At 50.1% G+C, this 26,655-nt stretch overlaps 2 non-coding genes across 2 annotated transcripts; one reads left to right on the top strand and one right to left on the bottom strand.

Moving 5' to 3' along the window:
- Positions 1–1,458: 1,458 nt before the first annotated feature.
- Positions 1,459–1,532, top strand: TRNAT-UGU (transfer RNA threonine (anticodon UGU)). The gene has a single exon. It is a non-coding gene; the product is annotated as a tRNA-Thr (tRNA).
- Positions 1,533–3,590: 2,058 nt separating this feature from the next.
- TRNAK-UUU (transfer RNA lysine (anticodon UUU)) lies at positions 3,591–3,663 on the bottom strand. Its single transcript has one exon. It is a non-coding gene; the product is annotated as a tRNA-Lys (tRNA).
- Positions 3,664–26,655: the final 22,992 nt, after the last annotated feature.

Here is a 26,655-nt window from a genome sequence, read left to right as displayed (position 1 = left end):
GAGGAGAGAGGCCAAGTCATGGTGTCTCTACCCTTCTTTCATCGTTTCTTCCAGCTTGTTAGGAAGCTCCTTTGCTAGGATGTGAATCAAGCAGTGTCCATCCTCACAAGGCAGACTTGTACAAACCATATGATCATTATATGAGAGCGGTGAATATGGGGCTTCCAGGGTGCTGCTTTGAGCACAGCGTGCCACACCTGGGCTTCCATTGCAATGGAGACGTACCCTTAGAGTCCATCTCTCCTGGGATAAAGATGGCAGCAGGGCTGGCCTGGCTCATCTGACTTGGGCTCATAGACGTAAAGCTGAGGGGCTAAAAACTGTGGTGCAGATATTTGTGTTCACACTGAAGCCTGGGTTCAAAAACCCTCACCCCTTGTGGGGCCTCAGAGGTTGGGCTCAAGCCCATATGTCTGCCCTGTAATTTTATAGAAGTTTGGAGGGAGTTTAGCAAGTGGAAATAGTAAAACTGCATTGAGGGGAGTGGACCACTGACCTATCAGCTCTTAACACCCAAACTTTTAGTAACTCTATTATCAGTGCCTGTGCGTGTAATTTAAACCATAGGTCCATCTAGTTCTGAATCTTGTCTTCTATCAGTAGCCAATGCCAGGTGCCCCAAAAGCCACTCCCCAAGGCACCACTGGGAGTTGAATCCAGGATCTCCTCTTTACAAAACAGGTACTTTAACCACCTAAGCCATGGTACCTGCTGTTACTTAAAGCACCGTGTCTGCCCACACCTGACTGTGTGCCAATCCCCACTGGGTCCTGACAAATGTTGCTCGTGTTTGGCTTCTGTAAAGCAGAAGAGCAGGTGAAGTTTTGCTCCCAAGATGTGTGTGTGATTCTTTGGACAGATCTACACTACAAAATTAGGTTGGTGTAATTACGTTACTTAGGCTGGCAATGCAGTATATCAACCTAATCCCAGGGCAGATAGCGGCTCAGCTCTCAGAACTTTCTGGAACTATGAAAGGGGAGGGGCCCAGCCTCTGTAGCAGGAATGCAGGGCAGGTGAGTTCACAGTGGGCATTTTGGGATACTGATGGAGGCCAGTTATGGTGATATAATGAACAGCAGCATTTACACTGACAATTTGTCACTTTAAGTTTGCTGCACAAAGCTCTAGGCCTCTCATTGAGGTGGTTTTATTTTGTCACCAAAACAGGGCAGTTTTGTTGCCAGACATGGCATTGCAGTGTGTGCACCAGCCAAAAGCTGCTGACCAAGGGAGCGTTGTGTGTTTTTCACACACCTGAGCAATACAATGATGCTGAAATAACTTTGTAGTGCAGACCTGGCCAAAGAATCACACACACACACACACAGAGCTTGCAAGGAAAAGCTCACCTGCTTCTCTGCTTTGGAGAATCCAAACACAAGCAAAGCTTGTCAGGCCCCAGTGGGGATGGCAGGGAGTCAGGTGTGGGCAGACACTGTGCTTCAACCACAGGTGGGCACTGTGGCTTAGCTGGTTAAAGCCCCTGTCTTGTAAGCAGGAGATCCTGGGTTCAACTCCCAGTGGTGCCTTGTTGATTAACTCTTGAGGCACCTGCTATTGGCTACTGCCAATGGACAAAACACAGAGCTTGATGGGCCTTTGGTCTAGCCCAGTATGGCAGTTTAAATTATACTCACAGGCACTGATAACAGAATTACTGGAAGTTTGGGAGTTAAGAGCTGATAGGTCAGTGGTCCAGCCTGTCATAGATGAGCCCCTCCCTCTGGGACAGGGGCAGGTCTGGGCTCTCACACCAGTTGCTCATTGTGGCTGTCAGAATCTGTGAGCAGCTCATTTAGTTTGCACCAAGGGTTGAGCCCTGCTTCATGCACCGTGAGAATGAAAATCCTAAACCACCCTTTGAAATAACGAATGCAGCAGGACGTGTTATTGTCACTGCCCCAAAGCAGATAGACAATGGAGAAATGCCACTGAGTCCAGCGTATTACTCCACTGGCATTTTACCTTTTTTGCTTGCTAAACTCCCTCCCAACCTTGAGGGCTCCCAGAGCCCAATATTGAGCTTGAGCTGAGATGTCTACAGTGCAAATTTACCACCCCACGGCCAAAACCCTCAGGAGCCTGAGCTGGCACAGGACAGCCTTGGGTGTTTCATTGCAGTGTGGACATAGCCGAGCATTATGTCTACACTGCCATTAACACACCCAAGTCACTATTCTCAAACCCTGAGTCAGTTGATTCAGGCTTGTGGGGCTTGTGCTGCAGGGTTATAAAATTACAGTGTAGACACTTGAGCTTCAGCCCAGCCTCCGAGACCCCACAAGGAGTGAGGGTTTCCAAGCCTGGGCTCCAGTCTGATCCCCAGGAGCCCAAATAAGATCATCCAGGTAAGCGGGATTTTATCACAGTATAGATGCCCTCTTAGGATATGTCTACATTGCAATGTAGGCCTAGGGTTAGCAGAAGTCATGTCGCAAGCCCCAACACATAAACATAAACCACGAGGAAAAGACCCACCCCCAAATAAGCTGGGCAGTGTCCTTATCCCTACGGTTTGTAGGTCCAGCAACCAAAAATCCTTAAATATGAGCCCCCCCGTTACTCCACTCACAGCTGTTGTCCTTAGTCAGTGCAAGCCCAGAGGTGCCTCTGTAGAGTTCACCTGCCATCCTGAGTGGAAAAGAGGGAAAAAAAAGAAGGAACTGTACATCACTGTCTTGTCTAGGAACTCACTCATCCCTCCACTGCCACCCTGTCCTAAAGTTGATTTAACACCTAAATTTTAGTATTGGGACCCCAGCCCACTTGGTACTGGAACCCTTGTCCCCTGCCTACCAAGTGCTATTGAATTGAGGGTGAGTCCCTCAATCGGGGTCTGCCAAGCACAGCTGTGCTGTCCTTGATTCACACAACAAGGATAACAACTCTTTCTTTCTCCTGTCCCAATAACAAGGAGCCTGGGAATCCAACACGAGCCAAAAGTGATCATTTTGGCAAGCAATGCAACATATTTCCAACGCACTGTAAAATCCACATGCAGACTCATACATGAAACCTTGCAAGAAAATCTTCCTGAGGGAGTCTGAAGCACCTGCTGCTGGAGGGAAGGAGGGAGCCGTGGTTTGGGATTGAGGGGCACTGGGAATAGGAGGGGCCTGTGCGTTGTGATTGAGGGGCACTGGAAATAGGAGGGGGCTGTGGGTTGGGATAGAGGAGAAGGGTGAAGAGGAGTAGGCTCTGGTTGGGAGTGAGGAGCAGTGTGCATAGGAGGGGCAGTGGATTGGGACTGAGGGTCACTGGGAGTAGAGGGGACATGGGTTTAGGCTGAAGAGCATCATCATTTGGGGATCCAGCAGGATAAAGGAAGGCCGCAGGTGATTCTAATTCCTTAGAGATATTCTGTTTTGTTTTCTGTGTGTGCGTGTACATGCAGGGGAGGAACATGCTGTGTGCCCAGAGGCCTTTATTCCTCCAGGCTGCAAGGACAGTGAGGATGTTAGGAAGTTGCCCCTTCAAACCCACACACACAAAGGCCCTTCTTAGGAAAGGCACAGTCTTGAAGAGAAAAAGTAACACCAAAGAGGACATCAGAAGAACAATGTTTAAAGATATAGTGAGTAGTTTATTACCTGACCAGGGACTTGAACCCTGGACCCTCAGATTAAAAGTCTGACACTCTACCAGCTGAATTAGCCAGGCTCACAATAAAAAAGTACAAGTTATGCAGAGGAGAAACTGGTCAAGAAAAAGGGAAATGGATACAATATGGGAAACCTGCTGCTCTGTCTCTCTTCCCAGTCCTGGCTTGGCCTGGTATTAGTGCAGGTTAAAAAGACAGGGAAATATTGGCATCTATCAGCCTTTCATAGCTGTACAAGACTCAGGCACAGTACAGAGGTGCCCATCTGCAAGTGCCGAATGGTTGGATTGGCTAATGCAGCTTGTAAACGTGCAGGGCACACTGGGATATACAGCCAAGTATCCATCACATCATTATTTCAGAGGGACAATGATGGGAAGGTTCACAATTGACTCAGTAGTTGCATACAAAGGTGCACATTTGGCGGTTACATTGGGAAATTCTGGCTCCTTCTCAGGCTCAGGTTGGCCACCTCGGTCTAGATGTAGAAGTTACAACATTGAAACTTGAAAGAGGGACCAATTTCCCCATCATTTCCCACCTTTACATCCAAACATGATGACTTTCTGAATGAACCTGCCTCGTTCAGCCAGAAGATCTTGGGGTGGGTGTAGGAGTCACTGGATAAAATTCTCTGGACTCTGTTCTGAATCAGGTCAGAGCAGAGGTACCTAGTGATCTAGTCTGGCTGTAAAATCTAAATATCAACCCCAAATATGGTGTGAAATTAATCCTCAGGAATGGCTGTTCCCCACCCAGACCCCCCAAGGAAGGGGGCTTTTGAGGAAGGAAAGAAGAAAGATATCCTTCTCTCCCTGCAGGAACTGGGCTCTTCACTTTGGACAGAAAGGAGGGGAAGGAAATGGCCACATGAGGGCAGCAGAACTAAAGAAATGAAACACAACAGGCTTCTGTGCACATTGATTCTGCACAGTGAACGAACCTGACTCCTGTATCATGAAAAGCCAAAAAGCCATTTCTTTGTACGACAGGGAGAAAAGAGTTCCAATCATTCCTGCCCATTTACTTTTGAATTATTTTACATTATAAAGAAAATTGTAACAAAATTAGTCTGAACTTGAGCTGCCTGTTATTAAAAGCCTGTTCCCCAATTCAGTTCCAACTGCCCTGCAAGAAACACCCCCAGGTCCCTGCTCACCCCAGGAAGAGGAAAGAGAGAACCCCCCACTGGACACTGTCCTTGGCTCCAGGCTGCTGTCCCAGGGTGTGTGTGGGGACTGATTGTTTGCTGCTGAGGAGGGAGCCAGTAGAGGCCTCTGGTGCTCTGCTCCTAGCATCTGCCCAGCCCAGGCTGTCCTCTGCCCTAGCTGCTGCTCCCAGCCTGCTCTAGAGTCAAACAAGCAGGGCTCCCAGGGGAACAGAGGCTGGGACAGGGCAGCAGCCTGGGTTGGGCTGGGAAGGTGCTAGGAGTTCTCGTTCCCTGAGAACTGGCCCGGCTCCCTCTCAATAGCAAACAAACCAATTCCACATCCCCTCCCCAGGAAAATCAGCCTGAAGCCAAGGGCAGCAGGGGACGATTGCCTTTAGTTCCCACCAAGGCAGGAGAGAACCCAGGGCCTTTCTAGCAGAGCTTATGGAACTGACGTGGGGAAACCAGCCTTTAATAACAGGCAGCTCAACTTGAAACTAAGTGTTTTTAATGATTTCTACAACATTAAATAACCCTTCAATTGTAGTGTCATCATCCATAAAATTGCTTCAGTCTTACAGGTTCTCAAGTACAAAACTAAACATCTCTTCAAATCCAAGGAAGTGGAGATCAGTCAATCTTCAGAGTCATCCCACATAAAAGAATCATGTTGTGGTACATACTGGGCCCATCATGTGACCATCGCTTTTCCCTCCTCTCTGTTAAAAGTTTTAGTATTTTCAACAGAAACTTTCTTCCCTCAGGAGAGACCTGGGAAGCAGGGCTGCCAGCCAGACAAACACCTTTAAGAGGAAGCATAATCTGTCAAAAAATGATCTCCCTCCTTCAGTTCAGTGACACTCTGAAATGTTACTTATCAGGGCAGAGCCGGAGGATTGAAAGCAGCTACATCAAGCCTCTGTGTAGCTAGCAGGAATGAACACAAACACTCCCTTATATCTGAAGAGATGTTTAGTTTTACTCTTGGTAAACTACAAGGCTAAAGGGAAAGATGATGGCGGTGTCAGATATAAAGAGTGAAACATAAAACAATCATCATAGTTATGCCCATAGCAACTGTAAATATTTCTAAATTCTTCTTATTATCATCAGTGTATTATTTTCTCTGTCATCTAGACATTGACTAGACCTTGAACAAGAAATTTGGATCTTGACAAAATAATCAACTACCTCTCGTTAAGGTGGTGGACTTGACACCCACTCGGGTGTCTCCACGCAGGTTCAAGTACTAACAACAGTGGCACCTTACAGCCATAGCTTTTAATCAGGGCAATACATTGATACAAATTCCTGTTAAATCATTTCTCAGACAGAGTCCATCGCCCACATTCCTTAAGACACTGGGCCACCATGTGGACGTTTCATTTCCCTCCTCAATTTCACACAGAGGCACAATTTCCTTTGCACAGATCCAATAACAGTAAAACCTCCCTGTGTCTCTTGTCTGAGCCAGGGCATTCGATTCCAGTGAACCCTTCTCTCCTGCAATGGCAATGGTCAGACAGAGGGGACATGGTCACCTGCATCCCTACCAGGGAGATATTGGCTCGGCTCTTTCTTTCTGCTGCTGTTGTTAGTCCATGAAACATCAGGGATGGAATGCAAGGCTGAGCTCACACACCAATCCCCTGAAACATTTCAGTGCCCCAGAGAAATCCTGCCCCTGGCTATTGGAATGATATGGTGGAGATTCGAATTGGAAAGGGACTGTCTGAATTGTCAGTGTGGGGAATGAAAAACAATCTATAGCAATGTCGTTAGCCACAAACACACTAATCATGCTCCAGCTGGAAGGGAAATGGGCAGGAACTCTTGCTGTTCACCATGGGCACAATTACACTAATGCACAGCCGTGAGTGTGCTGGGGGAGCTGGTCTGAGCCATTTGAAGTGACAATTCTGTGAGAACAGGTTCATCGTGTAGGGCAGCAGCTGTACCTCGAGTGGTTAAGGTGGTGGACTAGAGATCCATTGGAGTCTCCCCACACAGGTTCAAATCCTGCCAACTGTGAAAGCATTAGTGTATTGTCATTGCTGCTGTCTTAGTGCGTGAGCATCCATGGCGCCAGATCTGGTCTCCCTCTGAGGCTGGCTATGCTTAAAATACTGCTGTAGCACTGTGGAGTATACAGTGAGGAGAGGGGTTTTCCATCCCTGTAATAGCTGCATTGGCAAAACAGTTTTTCCTTCCATTTAGCACTATCTAACCATGGCTTAGGTCAGCTTAATTATACTGGTTCTGGGGTTTTTCACACCCTGAAAGACGTACTTGTTAGAGGGTTTATCCCATCACCCTCCCATTCCCTGGTCCTTCTCACATGACCAGAGAGCAGCAATTCATGAAGCTCAAAGGTGCAAACAATTCAATGTTTATTGGGGTAAACTTCCAGCAAGCAATGATTCCAGTTTCCTTCCTCAGCATCCCCCTTCCCAGCTCTGACACCACAGAGGCTTGCCCGTGACCCCGTTCCCCTTCCCTGTTCCTATTCCCCCCCTTAGCAAAACATAATTCCAATTCCCCTACCTCAATTCCCATTCGCATTCCCCCCCTTACTTCCTGGTTGACTGCAGACTATATAGTAAAACTTGAGTTCTGCTTAGCTCTATCTTAACCAATCATTTTACTGACCAATCCTAACATAATGTAATATGATTATCTAACCAATTATACCCCACCACCTTAATTGGTTTACACAAAACAAATTAATTATACAGCAGACAGAAACAGTTACAGAACCAGACAGAGATTATACAGACAAGCAATAGGAAAGTGGGGACTACAGTGACAGAACAGCAAGGAAATGAGGATTTCACACCCCAGCTGTTGGTAAGTGAGTTGTTCCCAGACAGGATGCTATCATAGAATAGGTGGTGGGTGCTGGTTGCTTAACTGTCTGGTGCACAGGGGAGGATTTTGAGGTTCACCATTACTCTCTCAGAATGCCAGCACCCATCTTTTGTTCACTTAAAAAGTGAACAGGGAGATTCCAACACCACAGAACTCATGGAGCTCCAGGAAACGTGTAACTTTAGGTCCAGATGAGTGTGTCTAAAAATCAGCTGTGCTGTAGAAGGTCTCTAGGAGTTGAAAGAGATGTGCCATCTTGACCTCCCTAAAGAGTTCATCAACTATTAATGGAAACTAGGGTTGATAAGTCACATTCTTTATAATATCAGGATGGTGGACTGGTCTAAAGTGCTAGTTATAAGTTTCGTTTTTTCCAATCCATTGGGTGTTCTGGTCTCTGCATGGAGACGTGGTTTCAAATCCCACTCCTGACATGACCATTTAATTCTATCTGCAGAAAATGGCCTCACTTCAATCTCCTTTGCAACAATAGAACACCATTTGCTTAGCTTTTCTCTTCCAGTAGTTGTGAGAGAAGCTCCAAACCAGGGGGAAACAGGGCCTGTTCTCTCGACCCATCAGTTTTTGTCTTCCTTCATTCCAAGCCATTTTCTGATACATCCGTATTTCCCACACTTTTATGAAACTTTAGAGTCATCATTTAATTGCCACACAACTGTACTTATGAAGTGAAGTGAAACACAACATTTTTTGGATATTCTTGCAGAAGAGTTTTGTTTTCTGACCTGGAATTGAACAGGGGCTACCCGAGGGGGACAATGCTGCTCCCTTTTCTTGACTCATCCAAAAAACATAAGTGTGTGGTGCCCTTTGTTTCCTTGTTCTTCAAACACCTGTCGGGGTGGCCAAGGGAGACTTGGTCCTGACTCTCAGGGTCCCTCCCTGCCCTACCTTTCTATGTGATTCTGTTGTGTGGGTTTGTGCTGTGTCGCTGTTCCATGCTGAGCTGTTTTGCACAGTGTCCCTTAGCACTCTGATGCATTGTTTCGTGTTGTATGGTTTTTGTACTGGCTTGTGTTGCACTGGTTTGAGCTGAGCTCTTTTGCAGTGCGTCATTTTGCCCCATGGGACGTTCATTTACATGGTGCTGAATTGTTGGGCTTTGCACTCCTACGTGTTGTCACTTTGTGCTGTGGAATGTCAGTTCATGCTGAATTGTTAGATGTTAGATTGGGGTGTTTCCACTTTTGTTGTTGTTTATATTGTATTGCGATGGCATCGAATTATAGAGCTGTACGGCTGCAAGAGCCCTGGAGAGGTCATGAAATCCAGCCCTCCCTGCTGAAGCAGAGCCAAGCAGAGATGATGCATTGGGGGCATGTGGGATCAAGTGCCCACAGCAGTCAGCCCAGGCAGGGAGCAGAAGGAGGGAACCAGAGCCAGAGCAGGTTGTCTATGGGACCAAGTATATGCAGAGTATCCTTGACAGAGGTTTGTTCAACCTGTTCTTAAAAGCCTCCTAGGACAGAGACTCCACAGACACTCTTGGGAGCCTATTCCAGAGCTTAACTACCCTCAGAGTTAGAAAGCTGTTCCCAGAATGGGCTTCTGCCCCTAGTTGGTCCACCTGACTTTAACGATGAGAGCTGTCTTTCCCAACATGGCAGGAAGAGAGCAAGGCAGGGTGACCCTCAGGAATGGTGCCAGAAGGCTGCTGGGCAGTGACAGCCAGGGATTGGGGATGAAAACTCCTCTGTGCAGCTGAGGAAGGGCAGCACCAGGGAAGGAGCACCTGTGAAAATGGCCATGTGGAAGGTGGAAGGGATTTGGGGGCCCAGGAGGAGGGTGCTTGATGTTCAATGCCTTGGAGCAGCTGGACTTGGACATGGTGGGTGTTCAGGAAATGCACATTAACAACTCTAGGGTAGCTCAATAGGCAGAGGGTGATTGGAGGAAGGGCCCCCTGTCCAGGGAAGAATGATGAGCCTGGAGTCTTGTTTTTCACATTCGCGGTGCGAGTACAGAAGGTGGTGGAGCTCCGACCAGGGAGGGCATTACTGGTAGACTTTGTGCTCTGTGGCACTGGTTACTGCTATTTTAGTGTGTATGGTCCCCAGTTAAGCCATGAGAGGGAAGATCAAAGGCTCTCTTCCTCTGGACTGCATGATATTTGTTGTTGGGGGGACGATTTTAATTGTGTCAGCCGGCCTGAGGACCGCTGGTCCCGTTTTCCCAACCGTCAGAGGACACACTTTTACAATGAGCACTACCAGGCACAGGTCTGTAGTGAGGTCAGCTTAGAGGAGCTCACTCCAGCCATAGAGGGGGTTCACCTTTCTGTGGGGACAGACCACTACTCGCATTGACCGGATTTATGCTTAGCTTTTGTGTCTTTAGCATGGTGCTTCTCAGATTCTTTCTTGGCCTGACTTGTAACACTTTGACACTTAACAGGCCAGAGTTTGTGCACCTTCCTATTATCCTCACTAGGATTTGATTTCCAAATTTTGAGGAATGACTTTTTGCCTCTAACAGCCTCCATTCCTCGGCCGTTTACCTAGAGTGGCTTTCTGCTGGTCGTCCTATTGTCATTTCTGATTTAGGGCACACGTTTCATCTGAGCCTCTAATTGCAGTGTTTTTAAACGCTCTGCATGCTGCGTGCAGGCACCTAACACTTGTGACAGCAGCTCCTTTTAATTCCCATCTAACCATCTGTACTTAGGCCGATAGGTCGACTTTAGGTTTTTAACTTTGAGCGGTAGCTGAGAAGATGGTAAATTGGACAGAAACCCGTTCAACAACCCTCTTCATTTCCTTGTTATTTCCTGACTTCTTTATTCATCGCCTTTTCCTTATTTCCTGGCTGAGGCGGCTAGTGTTTTTAGTGCCCTAGGCGGATGGCCATTTTGCCGCCCTGCGCGCTGGTCCTATGGCTGCAGTGGACCTGCCACAGTCGTGCCTGAGGAAAGGGTCAGCTGGTAAGCGGCTCCGGTGGAGCTGCCGCAGCCGTGCCTGCAGGAGGTCCACCAGAGCCGCGGGAGCAGCTGACCGTCCACAGGCACGACTGCAGCAGGTCCAACGGAGCCACCTGCTGCCCCCCAGGGCAAAATGCCGCCCCCCAATAATGCTGGCACCCTAGGCAATTGCCTAGGCCGCCTAAATGGAAGCACCGGACCTGCTGGCACCTCTGACTGCCTGGGCTGAAGGCAAGAGGCAGGCCTGGGCAGGGTGAGGGCCTCCTGTCCCAGAATGAGGCCGCAATACTTCCTCGTCCCCTTTTCCCACCCACACCGGCAGGTGGCTGCTGCGGGAGAACACAAGGGAGGCTCTCGGGACGCTTGGCAGTGCTGTGTGGCTGTCAGGGGAAAGAGCTGAGGCTCCCGATTCGACCTGCGATTGACTCACGTGGCTCTGCGCGCTGTCAGCCAGGGCAGGCCAGGCTGCGGACGTGACTTAGGCTTGGGTAGCATGGCCGCACTTTCCTGATGAGGCAATGAGGCAGGCCAAGGGCCTTGCACAGCATACAGGGAAGTGGGAAGGAGGCATCTTTGAGCCAACGTGTCTCGTCCACTTCTCCCTTGCCACTTGGGCGGAGGTGGGAAAGGAGAGAAATGTTCCCGGCTGAAGGTTTTGTGCTCGGCTTTGAGGATTAATCCCAAGCCTCTAGGACGGCTGTCGGGAGATGGGCTTTTGCAGCGCAGCCCTAACACTCTTCCAGCCAGCAGGTGAACCCACAGTGTCCGAGAGGGAGCCTTCGGGGCGGTAAAGGGGAACATCACGGCTCCCAGCAGACCTTGAGGAGCCCATGAGGGGCCTTCAGTGGCATCCCTGGGGGAGCATAAACCCCCCTCCTTTCCATTAACAGCTGAACTCACTGACCTATGGTACCACAGAGACACCTACCAGCAGCTGTTTGCCAGGGCCGCTGCTCAGCACCCTACAGCACTTCCTGCCAGTGCCAGAGCTCACCAGGCACTAGCCTGGAGCCAGGGCCACTAGGTGCTGCTGAAGAAAAGCCAGCAGAGTGACACAGCGTCTGTGGATTAATAGAGGTAGATTAATCAAATCCTCTTCTGCCAGCACCAGGTCTCCTTCTTCCTACACTGGGCCTTCAAGCGAGGGGGCGGCTGGCACAGCCCCAAGAGTCTAACCTGTGAGGCAGGAGGCGGCTGATGCCTGCAGCCTGCTGGGGAGCTCCCAGAAGTTATTAAGGGACAGAGACTCAATGCCCTTAGTAACAAGGGTTTGGGGTTCATCGAGGTCAGTTAGGGGGTCACTATGTCAGCCCTGTAACCCTGGATGTCAGGTCACCATGCAGCTTTGATCTAGAGCTCAGATCTCAACAACTGACCAGCAGCCCACAACCTCCCCCTCGGTCTGCCCCACCTGGTTACTCCTTACAGGCTGACCTTACCCCGCTTCCAGCCCCGGATTCTCCCCCTAATTATCCTACTGCCACTCAGAGCCACGGACGTGGAGGTGCTGAAGGAGGGAAGGGTGACTCTAGGGTGGGGTTCTTGTCTAAAAATGGCTGGCAGAAAGGTGGTGCTCAGCTCTGTCAGTCACTTGCCTAGTTGCCTTGCTGCCAGGGGATGCAGACATTTCTGTAAGGTGCAGTAAGGGGGTATTTGGCTTCTAAGTGAATGTGAGGAATGTGCATTTATGAGAGAGAATTTTTGCCATTTCAGTTGTACATCAGTGGCCTAATGGATAAGGTATTGGCCTCCTAAGCTGGAAATTGTGGGTTCAAGTCCCACCTGGGGTGTAAACTTCCTGTATACTGCAAAGAAACCTTGGTCTTGTTTTCACCAAGGAAGCTGGGAGATGTTTGAACACAAAGTGCTGGATCTTGGGAACGCTCCCCCAGAGATGTTATCTTTTACTTCTAAACCCCTCAGTTGCAAACAATTAATACTAGTGTTTGTCTGAGAATAGAGTGAAGGGGAGTGTTTACTCTGACACGTCCATGAGTGAAACAGACAGGAAGAGCAAGGCTGTTCTGAAAGAGAATGGATCTGTCTGGAGACAAAGCAGACCCTGAGAATGAGCAACGGTGTGAAAAGAAGAGGTTCAAATGTGTGTTAGGTTGGTCTGCCAAATTTAAAGAAAATCCCAATGCCCGTAGCATGATGCAGACACTGGCGGTTTCTGATCTTTTACTGAGAATTCATTGAGAAATATTTTCCTTAAGTATATTATGGAATATTGGGCGGGCTAGGAAGGCACCATTCTTCCTGCTTTCAGCCTTCCAGACCTCATGGCTACGTGGCCTGGGACCAATGCGCCCCTTCCAGTCAGCTGCTAGAGCAGACCACAGCAACACAGACAGGGGAGGCAGCAGGGCAGACTGGAGCTCTAGGAAGACGTGGGACCAGGTCTCATCAACGGGGAGGTGGCCACCCCAGCATGCACAAGGCTGAGCCAGCAAGTGTAGTGTGCGCTGCAGCCTGCCCCTACTCACTTTTGCAACTGTGTTGCCCTGAGGACACTCATATGTCTGTGTGGTATCAGCTCCCTAGATAGGCTCACAGAGCAGCTGAGCCTCGCTTGGCAGAGCCTGGCCAGACCCCCAGGAAGGGGAGGACATGCACTCAGGCCCTGTAATGGGTGATGCCAGGGTGGTACCTCCTACTGTTTGTCTCAGGGATTAGCTTGCTCAGCTAGTGTTCCCTCTCCTGGTGGTGCCTTGTCCATCACTGTCACTGCTTGCAGACCTGCCTCAGTCCAAGTACTGCAGCATCCTCTTTATGACTCGGCCATCCGGCCATGCCATGATCTGTGCTCCTCCCTTCCAGGGTGACGTAGGCGGGTGTGTGGAGAAGTGTCTCCCAATCCAGCCGTTTCCCCAGTGGTGAGTGGCTGGTATCCAGGTGCACACTACTCTGGGTCCCAGCCCAGGGATCCTGTACATAACAGCTTCTACTTCCTCTCCTTAACTTCATCCTCTAGTGCTGCTCAATTCCTGGGGCCGCTTCCCCGCAGCCCCAGCACGTTCTTCACCCTCTTCTCAGGGTCTCAAGCCTGCAAGTCCCAGCAACCAGCCAGGAGCTCTCTCTAGCTTCCTCTGGTCCCTGTCAGTTGCTGCCTTGCCAGAGGAGCTGTGACCCTGCACCCCATATTCTTCATAGATATATTGTTATGATATGCATATGGCACAGCTAAGATGTGTTTTATGCAAGATGGGCCATGTGAGATATTACTGGAAAGGTCGGACTGTCCTTGAACTCAAGATTTAGGTGCACTAAGTCCAGAGTCGACATGGCTGTCCTTGGGTTCAGGATTGCGTGAGTGAGTCAACATGGCCATCCTTTGGTTCAGGTCTGCAAGGCCTAATGGCCAGATCAGGGGGCTGCTTCAAAATGCGGATAGTGTCTGGATTAAGGGGAACTGGGCCCACTTGACTCCACTGGGTCCCAGCCCCAGGCCCTCTCAAGTTGAGTGCGTTTGTTACCCAGCCAGCCAGGATCCTACTGAAACATGCTGACCTTACACTGGTATGAGATACCACTCACTCTACCTCCCGGGACCACTTCCTACCTTGTTTCCTGAAGCTGTCGTCCATCTATCATCAGGGTCTCTGGGTTCCCTGGCACTGGCAGCTCCATAGAACTTTGACTCCCACCAATTGACTGTAGGTAGCAAGTCTCCAGTCTGGTACCTGGGATCTCTGGTCCCACAGTCAGGGGCTGTAGCGGCTCCTGGCCTGGAGCCTCCACCAAGCATGCGTCTTCCTCAATGGCCAGCCCAGACTGAGCTGAGCTGTTCTCCTTTATACTGACACAGCAGCTGGAGCATGCCCAGCAGGGTCTGAGGGGCAGGACTTCCTCCAGCCATAGTGTGGAATTAACCCTTTCTTGCCTAGTGCGGGGTATGCACACCCCATAATGGACTGTAATATTTGATCTGATTATTTGACCCCTCCCATGCATTTCGGAAGTGTCTGAGGCACAGAGGCTTCTTCTGGGTCTCCTTTCTTCTGGCACTGAAATGGAAATGGTTCTTTCATGTGCATAGTGGGCAAGAAGTAGGACTTTCTGCAAGGGTCATTAACAGCCAGTCAGACTGAATTTTTTTTTTAATTCCAGCAAAAAAGTTTCAGCCTTTTCCAGAAAGGGCCTTATGCTTGTTTTCCCAGGGCGCCATTTTTTTCACTACCATTAAAGCAGAGAGAGGCCATTTTGCAGGAGGTGTCAGACACTGGTCTTTTGCTCCGTGCCCACAGAACTCACTGAGCATTTTCCAGCCTGGGGTTGAGAAGGACGTTCTCTGCAATTGCTCCTCTGAGCTGTCAGAAGATGCTCTGTGGCTGACACTCCACAGTGCTACATTCACTCCGAGGACAAGTCAAATGCTGCGCCAAGGGTGGTGAGTTCCCCATGAATTCCTGTGTGAGCACACACTGCCCCTGTCCTCCACACACACTGCTCGTACACACACTCACACACAATGCCACTGTCCACCACACACACTGCACATACACACTCTCTCACACACACACAGTGCCACTGCCCATCACACATTCTGCACACACACACACACACAAAGTGCCACTGTCCACCACACATACTGCGTACACACACACACACAAACACAGTGCCACTACCCACCACACATACTGCACACACACACAATGCCACTGTCCACCAAACATACTGCAGATACACACACAGTGCCACTGTCCACCACACACACACAGGGTCGGTGCTACCATTAAGGAGAACTAGGAAGTTGCCTAAGGCACCAAGATTTGGGGGCGCCAAAAAGCGGTGCCTCCAATTTTTTTTTTACAGTGGTTCCTCCCCGAGTACACAGTCGCTGCTCCACTTCTCCCGCCTCCCAGGCTTGCAGCGCCAATCAGCTGTTTGGCGCCCCAAGCCTGGGAGGAGAATTAGAGCGGGGGCGGCGTGCTCGGGGAAGATGCGGAGCAGAGGTGAGCTGGGGTGGGGAGGTACTGCATGGCTCCCAAGCAAGGGAGCTGCCGTGGGGGGGAGGCGCCTGAGGGCGGAGGGTGGGGAGCTAATGCAGGGCTGGGGGTGGGGGGAGCAAGGTGAAAGTTTTGCCTAGGGCGAGAAACTTCCTTGCACCGGCCCTGCACACACACACACACACACACACACACACACACACACTGCCACTCTCCACCACACACACTGCACATAGACACACACACCATGCCCCTGTCCACTGCACACACTGCACACATACACACACACACACACCGTGCATGCTGCGCACACATCAACTGGAACAAAAGAAACACAAACTACACACTCTGGAGACAGTTGGTTTGTTTCCAGGCTGCTTTTACTTACAAAGGTGCTGAAGTGTGATCTCTCTTCTTTTTCCGTGGGCAGAAACGCAATGGAGGAGAATCTCACATCCCTGAGCTGCCAGGTGACAGTGGCAGGAGAAAAATGCAGAGCACTGAAATTTTAAAACACTCCTAAATATTTCACACTGTGGGTTGGGGTGTCCAGGAGGACCCAAGGGAAGGGACTAGGGGGATTAGGGCGAGAGGAGGGTGGTGTTAACCAGAGTGCACTGTGGGACTGGGGGATTTAGAGACCCCAGCAAGGAGAGGCAGGGGCGGGTTGCAAGGCCCCACAGTGGCTGAAAAGGGGAACCCGGCAGATTGGGGGGTAGCAGAGACTGGAGATGAGGAACCTCACACCCAGGGAAGGACTGGGGGAGTGGGGAGATGGTAAAGTGGGGCCCAGCAATGGATAAATGGATTAGAGGCAATTGGGGGAGGGGCACTGAGGACGAGGGGGGGAGGATGTCAGGGGCAGGGCGCTGAGGGTGGGGGAGGAGGAGGTTGGGGGAGGGGCGCTGAGGACGGGGGGAGGAGGAGGAGGTCAGGGGCAGGGCTCTGAGGATGGGGGGAGGAGGAGGAGGAGGAGGAGGGGGTTGGGGCTGGCTCATGGGACGGGGAGGTGGGATGGGTGGGGGGAGGGGCCCCACAGACAGAGGGAGTCACCAGAGGGAGGATGGGGAAATGGGGGCCCAGGGATGGGGCAGGTGGGGGGGGCTGAGGTGGGTGTTAGTGTGGGAGCCTCACTGCTAGCGCAGACTGGGCAGTTTCTTTCATGAGAGACACTGTCCCAAAGCAGGACTAATGCTTAGACCTGGTGATCAGTGATTTCAGATCTGCTGGTCTGCAGCAAGACTCTACAGTGAGTCTCAGTCAGCTCTGTTATTACACAGGGATGAACAAAAGGGTCAAGTGGTGCCTGGAACCCTTAAGAAGAATCCACTCCACCGAGTACAACACTTGTCGCTACCTGCTCTCAGCTCCATTGAGAATGTTTTGGGGTCACTCCTTGCATTTATCATCTTAAGAGTCTCAGAGCATCATAATTAACAGGTGCTCCAGTGGCACAGTTGGTTTGCATACAGTATTTATAGGGCAGTGCTGAGAGGAGCTATGCTGAGGTTGTGAGTTTAAATCTCACCTAGAACACTGGTTTTCATTAACCAAGTGGTGTCACCCCCTCATTTGGCCCTGTGGAATGTACAATTCCAGCCCTGGGACACTGAGGAGGGGAGGAGTCAAAAATGCCCCCTTCACTTATTACCTCCTCTCCAGAGTGCAGGTCAGAATCTACAATCCTTTCTCCCGCACCAGCCCCTGTGCCAGGATCCCTCCAGCAGAGCCTAGAGTCCACCATGGCATCTGTACTATTGACAAAGACTAAGTGACAGGGACAAAACACTCAAATCCTGCCTGGTGCAGGAAGCCAGGTTTGCGCTCCAAATTCTGTCATTGGTACATTTCCAGGTCTGGGAATGTCCCACAACAGCATTTAATGGGAAGCTGCCTGCAGAACAGTTACACTGCACAGAGCTCCTGTGGAGGAGGGGTGGGAATTAGTAACATTTTGAGGATCGTTTGGGAAATGAGCCTTTGCTGACAAGGTTTGTCTCTGTTCATATTTCACCTTCAGGTGTTATGTTGAGGGATCTTTAGTATATTTGTGAGGTTAATAACTATCTCCTCAACTTTATTTACTCAACTTAAAAATTGGTGTCACTTGATTTTTGCATCTTCCTGTGAAAATAGAACTGACACGTGTGGTTTTCTACAGGGGTTCATGATGTTAAAGTTGAGGAATGCAATCTCTGTACTTCTGAGGAGGAGTGTTGATTTTTTACAGCTGCCTCACTGCCAGGCACACTGGGCTGTTAGCTGCACCCACTGTCCTTTCCAGGGGCCCCTGCTGAACCCTGGGGGGCTGCACTGCCGTGCTGAGGTGACTGTGCAGCGGGAGAAGCTGCTGGGGAGCAATGTAGAGCAGATGCAGGAAGGAGACGGGTCACTATTCACATTCTGAACTGCACAATTTTCCAAATTTGGGAATAACTTCATAGATTCATAGACTAAAGGTCAGAAGGGACCATTCTGATCATCTAGTCTCACCTCCTGCACAATGCAGGCCACAGAATCTCACCCACCCACTCCTGTAACAAACCCTTGACCTATGTCTGAGTTATTGAAGTCCTCAAATCGTGGCTTAAAAACCTCAAGGTGTAGGAAATCCTCCAGCAAGTGACTCCGTGCCCCATGCTGCAGTGTAAGTTGAATGGCTGAGAACAATTCTAAGGGAAAGGTGACTGCAGAGCTATGACACTGGAGATGCCCAGACCTCCAATGGGGGCAGCTTGGATATTAATAATGGGAAGATCATTTGCAAAATTAGTCGTCACTGACAAGATTTGTCTCTGTTCCTATTTCATGCTGTGGTGTTAGTTAGAGGAATCAGTACAGCGTTTTACTATATTAATTAAACACTTAATTTTATTTAACAAGCCAAAAACTTAGTGTCACTTATTTTTTCTCTGTCCTAGCAAGAATGAATTGAATTTTGTGACTTTCTGGAAAGTGCAGCGAGATTAAATGTGGGGAATTCAGTCTCTGTGTTTGTGAGCTGATGTTTTCCTCTCACAGGTCAGTGCCTGCCTTGAAATACCAAGAGGCATCTAAGGGCTGGTGTACACTGGGCACTTAACTGGCAGAGCGACGTCTCTCAGGGTGTGATCTCCCCCGCAACCCATAGAGTTAAGGTGACCTAAGCCCTGGTTAGATAGTGCTAAAGAAAAGAAAGAACTGTTCTGTCAACGTGGCTATTACAGGGATGGGAAAACCCCCCAGTCACTGTCTGCTCCAGAGAGCTATAGCAGTGCCACAGCAGTGTTTTAAGTGTAGACAGAGTGAAACTAGATCTGGCTCCAGTTCACACTGTGGATGCTCAGGAACTAAAGGTGCAATAATAACAACAACACCACAGTTGTCAGGATTTGAACCTGTGCCAGGAAACCACAATGGATTTGTGGCCTATCACCTTAGCCACTTGGCCACAACTACTTAACATACACTTGTTTCACTCCATGATGATTCAGTTCTCACTGAATTGTCATTCCCATTGTTTGCTCAGACCAGCTTCCCCAGCACACTCATGGCTGCGCATCAGTGTACGTGTGTCCTTGGCTGAACAGCGAGAATTCCTGCCCATTTCCCTTCCGGCTGGAGCAGGATGAGAGTGTGTTTGTGTGAACGACATTGCTGTAGAGTGTTGTTCATTCCCCACTCTGACAATTCAGACAGTCTCCTTCCTAGTCAAATCTCCAGCACATCGTTCCAATAGCAGGGGCAGGATTTCTCTGGGGCACTGAAATATTTCTGGGGGCTGGTGCATGAACTCAGCCTTGCATTTCACCCTCGATGTTTCATGGATGAACATCAGCAGCAGAAAGAAAGAGCCGAGCCAATATCTCCCTGGCAGGGATGCAGGTGCCACGACCCCTCTGTCTGCCCATCGCCATCGCAGGAGAGAAGGGTTCACTGGAATCGAATGCCCTGGCTCAGACCAGAGACATAGGGAGGTTTTGCTGTTCATGGATTTGTGCAAAGGAAATTGTGTCTCTGTGTGAAATTGAGGTGGGAAATGAAATGTCCACATGGTGGCCCAATGCTCTAGGGAATGAGGGTGCAGGATTCGGGCTGAGAAATGATTTAACGGGGTTTGTTTCAATTATTTGCCCTGAGTAAAAACCATGGCTAAAAGGCAGCTACTGTTGTTAGTACTTGTACCTGTGTAGGGACACCCCAGAGGGTGTTAAGTCCATTGCCTTCACCAAGAGCAGTTGATTTTTTATCAAGGTACAAATTTCTTGTGAAGGCCTAGAACACAGAGAAAACAGTACACTGATGATAAGAAGAAGTACATAAAAAGTTTTTGCAGCCACCATGGGCGTAACTATGATGTGTCATGTTTCACTTTTTATATCTGGCGCCACCTCCTTTCCCTTTCGCCTTGTGGTTGACCAAGGGCAAAGCTGAACATCTTTTCAGATACCAGGGAGTGTTTTTGTCCATCCCTGCCAGCTACACAGGGGTTTGATGTTGCTGCTTTCAGTCCTCTGGCTCTGCCGGGATAAGGAACAATTCAGGCTGTCACTGAACAGAAGGAGGAAGATCATTTTTTGACAGGGAGGGGGACGCCTCCTCTTAAAGGTGTTTGTCTGGCTGACAGTCCTGGCTCCCAGGTCTTGCGCATGGGGCTTCAGCAGTTCTGGGACCAGTTCACTCCCTTGGCCCCACCTGCTGCCCCCAGGCGCTCCCCTCCAGGGGCCCTGGCAGTGCAGTATCTGCCTGCTCGCTCCAGTGGCTGCTGGCCCCTCCCCATGGCAAGGTGGGGCAGAGCTGTGCCTCTACGCTCTGCCCCCACTCCAAGCCCCTGCAGCCAATGGGACGCTGTGGGGGTGATTCTTGGGGGCAGCAGCATGCGGAGGGCCCCCAGCCTGCCCTACCTTGGACCCCCAGGTAAGCGCTGCACCACTGACTCCCTCCCAGAGCCTGCACCCCCTCCCTCCACACACCCTCTCCCACTCGCTCCAATCTCCCTCCCAGAGCCTGCACCCCCATCCCTCCTCCTATTCCCCCTACCCCTGTCCCAGCCCAGAGCCTGCACCCATGTAGAACTGATAAATGAAACTGTTTTTAATTGTTCACTTTATTAATGTAACTTCTGTTCACCATTCACTATACTTGCCTACACTGTAACTTCTGTTCCATATTGTAATTCAAACTCCATTTTAAAACACTCACTCCATTTTGTAAAAGCTTCCTCCAACCTTCATTTCTGCAAACCCTGCTGTAATCTTATCAGTTTAGTTTACATGTGTGAATGAGGTATGCATGGGTGATAGAATCAACCTCCAGCCCCAGCCTGTCCTGATGAGATAAAGTTCATATACCAACGGCTGAAGACCTAGACAACAGCCCTAAACAAAGTAAGAAGCATCCACCCTAAAAAGAAAAGAACAACAGAACAACAGAGGGAAGATCAAAGCCAGGTCCCAGGCTGACAGTCACGCCTGCAATTGACGGGTGATCAAGCAAACCCAGAGGCGGCGTGACACAGCAAGACCTAGGAACTTTGAATCCAAACTAAACTCCTATAAAAAAAGGAAGGGTAAAATGAGAGACTTTGGGTAACGTTCTGCTATCAACATCAAGGAGCATCGGTGCGCGCCCGACAGAGACCCGGCTCCTCCTCGTGCTCAGCTTTCCTGGCCAGTTAGCTGCCACTGTTGGGTCTAAACTTTTGGTGAACTTTGGGGAGCCAAAACACACCCAGACTGGCCGTCTCTGCATAATCCTTTCTGAACCCTTTATCGAACAAAGCACTGACCTGCAAACTACTCATGACACCCCCTTTCTCAAGTAGCCATTAGCCTTTATCTCTATGCATTTACTTGTTAAACTTGCTTTTCCTGTAAAATCTTGATTGATTATGCATGACCATTATCTTTTGTTAATCACTTTGTTTACTTCTGTGTATAAATATTGATGCTCACCCCTAATAAAGGGGCCACACTTAATCTAAAGCTTTGAGAGCTAAGGATAGTGTGAGCCCGTTGATCAACGCATTGGTGTCTGGTCTCTGACAGAATTGTGTGCCCCATACCAACTCCGCACGAACTCGGGTGCTGGAGAGGTGAGTGAGGACTTGCTTTATTACCTAACAATTTGGGGGCTCGTCCGGGATTCCTTCTGGTGCGGTACCTCTGTCCAGTGGTCAGACCACTCATATATGAATTGGCAAGGCGCCACAGGAGATTTCTCCCAGCCAATTCAATATTGAGGGGTCGTGTACTGGACAGCAGGGTAAACGCCAGTTGGAGGGCTCCTGTCAGACACCATGGGTCAAGGGACTAGCGTGCCTCTTGAGAGTCCGTTGGGGATTGTAAATAAGTTATGGAACGAAGGGAAACTCCCAGTACAGACAGGAATGTCTAGGAAGAAGTTGTACACACTATGTGTAAGGAATTGGACTGGGTATACCGCGGTATTGGCCGACCCGGAGATGAGGTGGCCTTCGTATGGCTCTTTCGAACAGGCTGCCTTAAGAGGAGTAAAGAGCCAGATCGAAAAAGACCATCCGGGACAGTTATGTTACTGGTTTTGTTGGGACACAGCAGCAGAGCTGTGGAAATCTTTAAAAATTATGGCAGTCAGGTACTCTCCCGAGAGTGAACCCCCTCCAGGTTATTTCGATGAAGGGTGTAGACCACGGCGTGTTTTGACTCGTCAGCTGGTCCCCTCTGCACCTGCCCCTATTCCTCCGCAGGGGGACTCTCTCCTTGTAGCAGAGGGGAATCTGCAGGATACCAGATTGGAATTTCTGCAGAAGGATGAGGAGGAAATGGAGGGGCAAACCTCGGGAGGAGTGGTTACTAGGCTAATGTCCAAGCAGGTACGGCAGGGTGCATGCCCCCCCCCTGAGGATAGCCCAGAGGATGTCCCCGTCAAATCTCTTGCGAGTAATAAAAGTATAGTTAGAGAGATGCCTTTACAGGTGCACGATCAACCTTATATGGGCAATGATGGACGGTTACAACATGCTAATATTGTGGAATATAAAGGATGGCTAGAATGGGACTTGAAAGAGTGGGGGCAGTTGTCAGAGTCTTTTGGGGAAAATCCCCGAAAGATCATAGAACTTCTAGAAAGATAGTTTTTAAGTTATAATCCTACTTATACGGATGTGGATCAGTTGTTAAGTAGAGTTTTGACCGGAGAGGAACGTAGTAGATTGTGGATGGCAGAAAGGACATGGGGAGATAGCAATGCAGCTAATCATACTTGGATGGATAGGCGGGATCTGGCCGCTGGCTGGAATCCCCTAGACTGGACTCAGCCAAGACTGACTCAGCTGCGAACAGATCGAGAGCGATTGTTAGAGAGACTCAAGGAAATGGCTCGCCGCTCGCCTAATCAGGCTAAGTTCATGCAGATTCGGCAGGAATCTGATGAGCCGCCCAGAAAGTTCTGGTCGAGGCTATTGGAGGGGGCCCGAATGTTCACTCAGATGGATCCTGAGAGAGAAGCAGACCACCCTACTCTTATTTCATTTTTTGTGAATCAGTCGGTGCCCCCTGTAAGGGATTACTTCTTAAAGTTTCGCCCTGGTTGGGGAGGTGAGTCAGTCACTTCAGTGTTGGACGTAGCTGATTTTGCCTGGGAGAAAGAAAGGGAAAGTAGTAAAAAGAAAGAGAAAAAGGAAGAATATAAGCTGATGGCTTTAGCTTTTCACGGCGGTGTTCGAGGCAAAGGCCGTGGCCGTGGCAGGGGATTCCAGGGTGCTCGGGGAAGAGGGTCCTGGCGACCCCAGCCATCAGGAAATTGTTTTCAGTGCGGACAGCCCGGTCACTTTAAACGTGAATGCCCCTGGGGACGCCCAGAGGGTCTGGTTGCATCCGCAGATGCTTACACAAGTGAGGAATACACCCCTGCACCACCAGCTCAGCCCATTCCCCAGGCCTGGATCAACTACGGGAAACAGCAGCAGCCGCAGCAAACTCAGCCTCCTCAATGACGGTACCCCGGGGGCGAAGGCAAACAATGTGATGGTCTTATTTCCTTAATGTCTTTAGCCGGCTCCTTTCTCACTTTCTCCCCTCCCAGCAAAGAGCCTCGTTTAACCCTTTCAGTCCAGGGACTGCCTGTCTCTTTCCTCATTGATACTGGGGCTACTTTCTCTCTTTTAAATCATGCCCCCTCTCCCTGGCTATCCTCTGAGGTTAAAACTGCGACTGGGGTGGAGGGCAACCCACAGTCTCTGGAACTCACTTTGCCTTTGAATGTTGTTTATGCTGATAAATGTTTTCCTCACCGTTTTCTTTTTTCCCCAGCTTGTCCGATCCCTTTGATGGGCCGGCATTTACTCTGTAAGCTTGAGGCTACTTTAACCTGCACTCCTGAAGGGGTAGGATTATTGATGACAGTGTTAGGAGATTCGGCCCCTACTCAGGGTAATTGGGAAACACCCCCCTCTCTCTCCCCTGACCTCACTGACTTGCCTTCAACCCTCTGGGGAATTTCTGACACTGATGTTGGCCTGCTCCTTTCGGCAGAGCCCGTAAGGATTCAGGTGAAGCCTTCCTTAACCCCCCCGTCAGTCCCTCAATACCCCCTGTCGCTGGAAGCCCGGGAGGGCATCCGCCCCATTATCGAGGGATTCATTGCACAAAAGCTAGTCCGCCCTCAGCGCACTCCCTGTAACACCCCTATACTGCCTGTCAAAAAGCCTCCTAAAAAGGACGGAGACCCTGTTCGTTGGCGCTTTGTACAGGATCTACGAGTTGTTAATCAGTATGTGGTCCCTCTTCATGCAGTAGTTCCTGACCCAGCTACTATCATCAGCCAAATCCCCTGGGATGCTGAGTGGTTCACTGTTATTGACTTAAAATCAGCTTTTTTCAGCATTCCTGTGCACCCAGACTCTCAGTATCTCTTTGGTTTCACCTGGGAGGGACAAAGTTATGTCTGGCAACGACTTCCTCAAGGCTACAGAGACAGCCCCACGATTTTCAGCCAGTGCCTCCGCCACGACTTGGAAGGTTTCACCAGTCCGCAGGGATCCACACTGGTCCTATACGTAGATGACATCCTATTAGGTAATCGCGAAGAAGCTGCCCTCCGCATCGATGGTAAGGCACTTTTATTATACCTACACACCAGAGGCCACAAGGTAGACCCTAAAAAGATTCAGTGGGTCTCACAGAAGGTCCGATATCTGGGCTTCCTGTTAACCCCAGAGGGAAGACAGATGGACCCAGCCCGCATAAAGACTATTCAAAACTGCCCTCTACCGAACACCAAGAAACAACTTCGAGGTTTCTTAGGATTAATTGGCTTCTGTCGCCCCTGGTTGCCGTCCTGCGGGGAGTTAAGCAAACCGCTCCACCGACTCACTGCTAACCTTGCTCCTGACCCTTTGCAGTGGTCCCCGGACACTATTCAAGCCTTTCAGTTACTCAAGGACAGTGTGGCCTCCTCCATGTCTCTCCGCCCCCCCAATTACAGCAAACCCTTTCACCTTTTTGTCCACGAGAGGGGCGGAATTGCTAGTGGTGTCCTTACCCAGCTGAGCGGGCCCCACCATTTCCCGCTTGCTTTTTACTCTCAGCAAATCGACCCTGTCGCTCAGGGAACCCCATCCTGCACCCGGACTCTGGCAGCAGCTGCCCTGCTGATCACAAAGGCAAAGAGCCTAACCCTGGGTCATTTTACCACGGTTTGGACCTCTCATGCCTTGTCAGCTCTTCTGCGTAGGGGCACAACCCAAGTCTTTTCGGCCCATCGTCAGCAACAGCTAGAGGCCGAACTCTTGGAAGACACTAACCTAATTTTTGAAAGGTGTGGACCCCTTAATCCAGCTACCTTGCTTCCTGACCTGCCAGTCCTCCAGGATCAGCACGACTGTGTGGAAGTAGTTTACAGCATCTTACAGATAAGAGACAACCTGTTTGACGTGCCACTGGACAACCCCGATTGCATCCTCTTCTCGGACGGAAGCTCCTTCTATGTTGATGGCAAGCGTTTCACTGGTTATGCTGTCACCTCTGAATGGGACATTCAAGAGGCCGCCTCACTGCCAGGCAACTGGGGAGCCCAAGCCGCTGAACTCTATGCCCTGGCCCGAGCTTGCCAGTTGGCCGCTGGTAAGACCGTTACCATTTTTACTGATAGCAAATATGCTTTTGGAGTTGTGCATTGTCATATCCACCTCTGGAAGTTTCGAGGTTTCCAGACAGCTGCCGGTAAACCCATTCAGCACCTCCCCCTCATCCACAAGCTTTTGGACGCCCTCCAAAAACCCTCTGTCCTGGCTGTAGTTCACTGCCGGGCCCATACTAAAGATAGTAGCCCCGTTACCCGTGGGAATGCCCTGGCTGACGCCTCCGCCAAGAAGGCTGCCACCTTACCTTTAGCCATGCCCACATTGGCTATTGCAACCTCCTCCTTTACTCCACCGCACCCCGTACCAGTACCCGCTGCTGAACTACAATCGTGGGAAAGCCTCGGGGCCACTCTGGTCAAAGGGACCTGGCTTATGCCAGATGGCCGAGCCTGCCTCCCTCGCTCCACATACCCCGTGGCAGTTCGCTGGCACCATGATAAAGGGGGTCACTACGGCACGCACGCCCTCGTGGACACTATCGCTCGCTTTTGGTATGCTCCAGGCATTCAACCCTATTGCCTATCAATAGTGAAAGCATGCAGCACATGTCAGCGTAATGGACCTGCTCCGCCTCTTAACAAAATTAAGGGTGGAAGACCTCCGCCTGCTGCTCCATTTCAACATCTTCAAATTGACTTTGCAGATATGCCAAAGGCTTTTGGGAAAAAGCACCTCCTTGTTTTGGTTTGCCCTCTGACTTCCTGGGTCGAAGCTTTTCCTACTGCTAATTGTACTGCTGCCACAGTGGCGAAGATTCTCCTTAGAGACATTGTACCCCGTTTTGGCATCCCTCTTGTGCTCGACTCAGATCGCGGACCTCACTTTACTGGTCATGTCCTTGGCCGTTTAGAACAAGGACTGGGCATTTCACACTCCTTTCATACACCCTACCACCCCCAGTCTAGCGGGAAAGTTGAGCGTATGAATAGGGAACTTAAGTTTACATTGGCTAAATACTGTCAGGAAACAGGATTAAAGTGGCCTCAGGTACTTCCCTTGGTCCTGTTTCACCTTCGTACTCGCCCAACCCGCGCATTGGGATTA

This window comes from Gopherus flavomarginatus (genome assembly GCF_025201925.1).
Source record: "Gopherus flavomarginatus isolate rGopFla2 chromosome 13 unlocalized genomic scaffold, rGopFla2.mat.asm SUPER_13_unloc_1, whole genome shotgun sequence".
Lineage (NCBI taxonomy): Eukaryota > Metazoa > Chordata > Testudines > Testudinidae > Gopherus > Gopherus flavomarginatus.
This window is presented reverse-complemented; position numbering and strand designations above follow the sequence as displayed.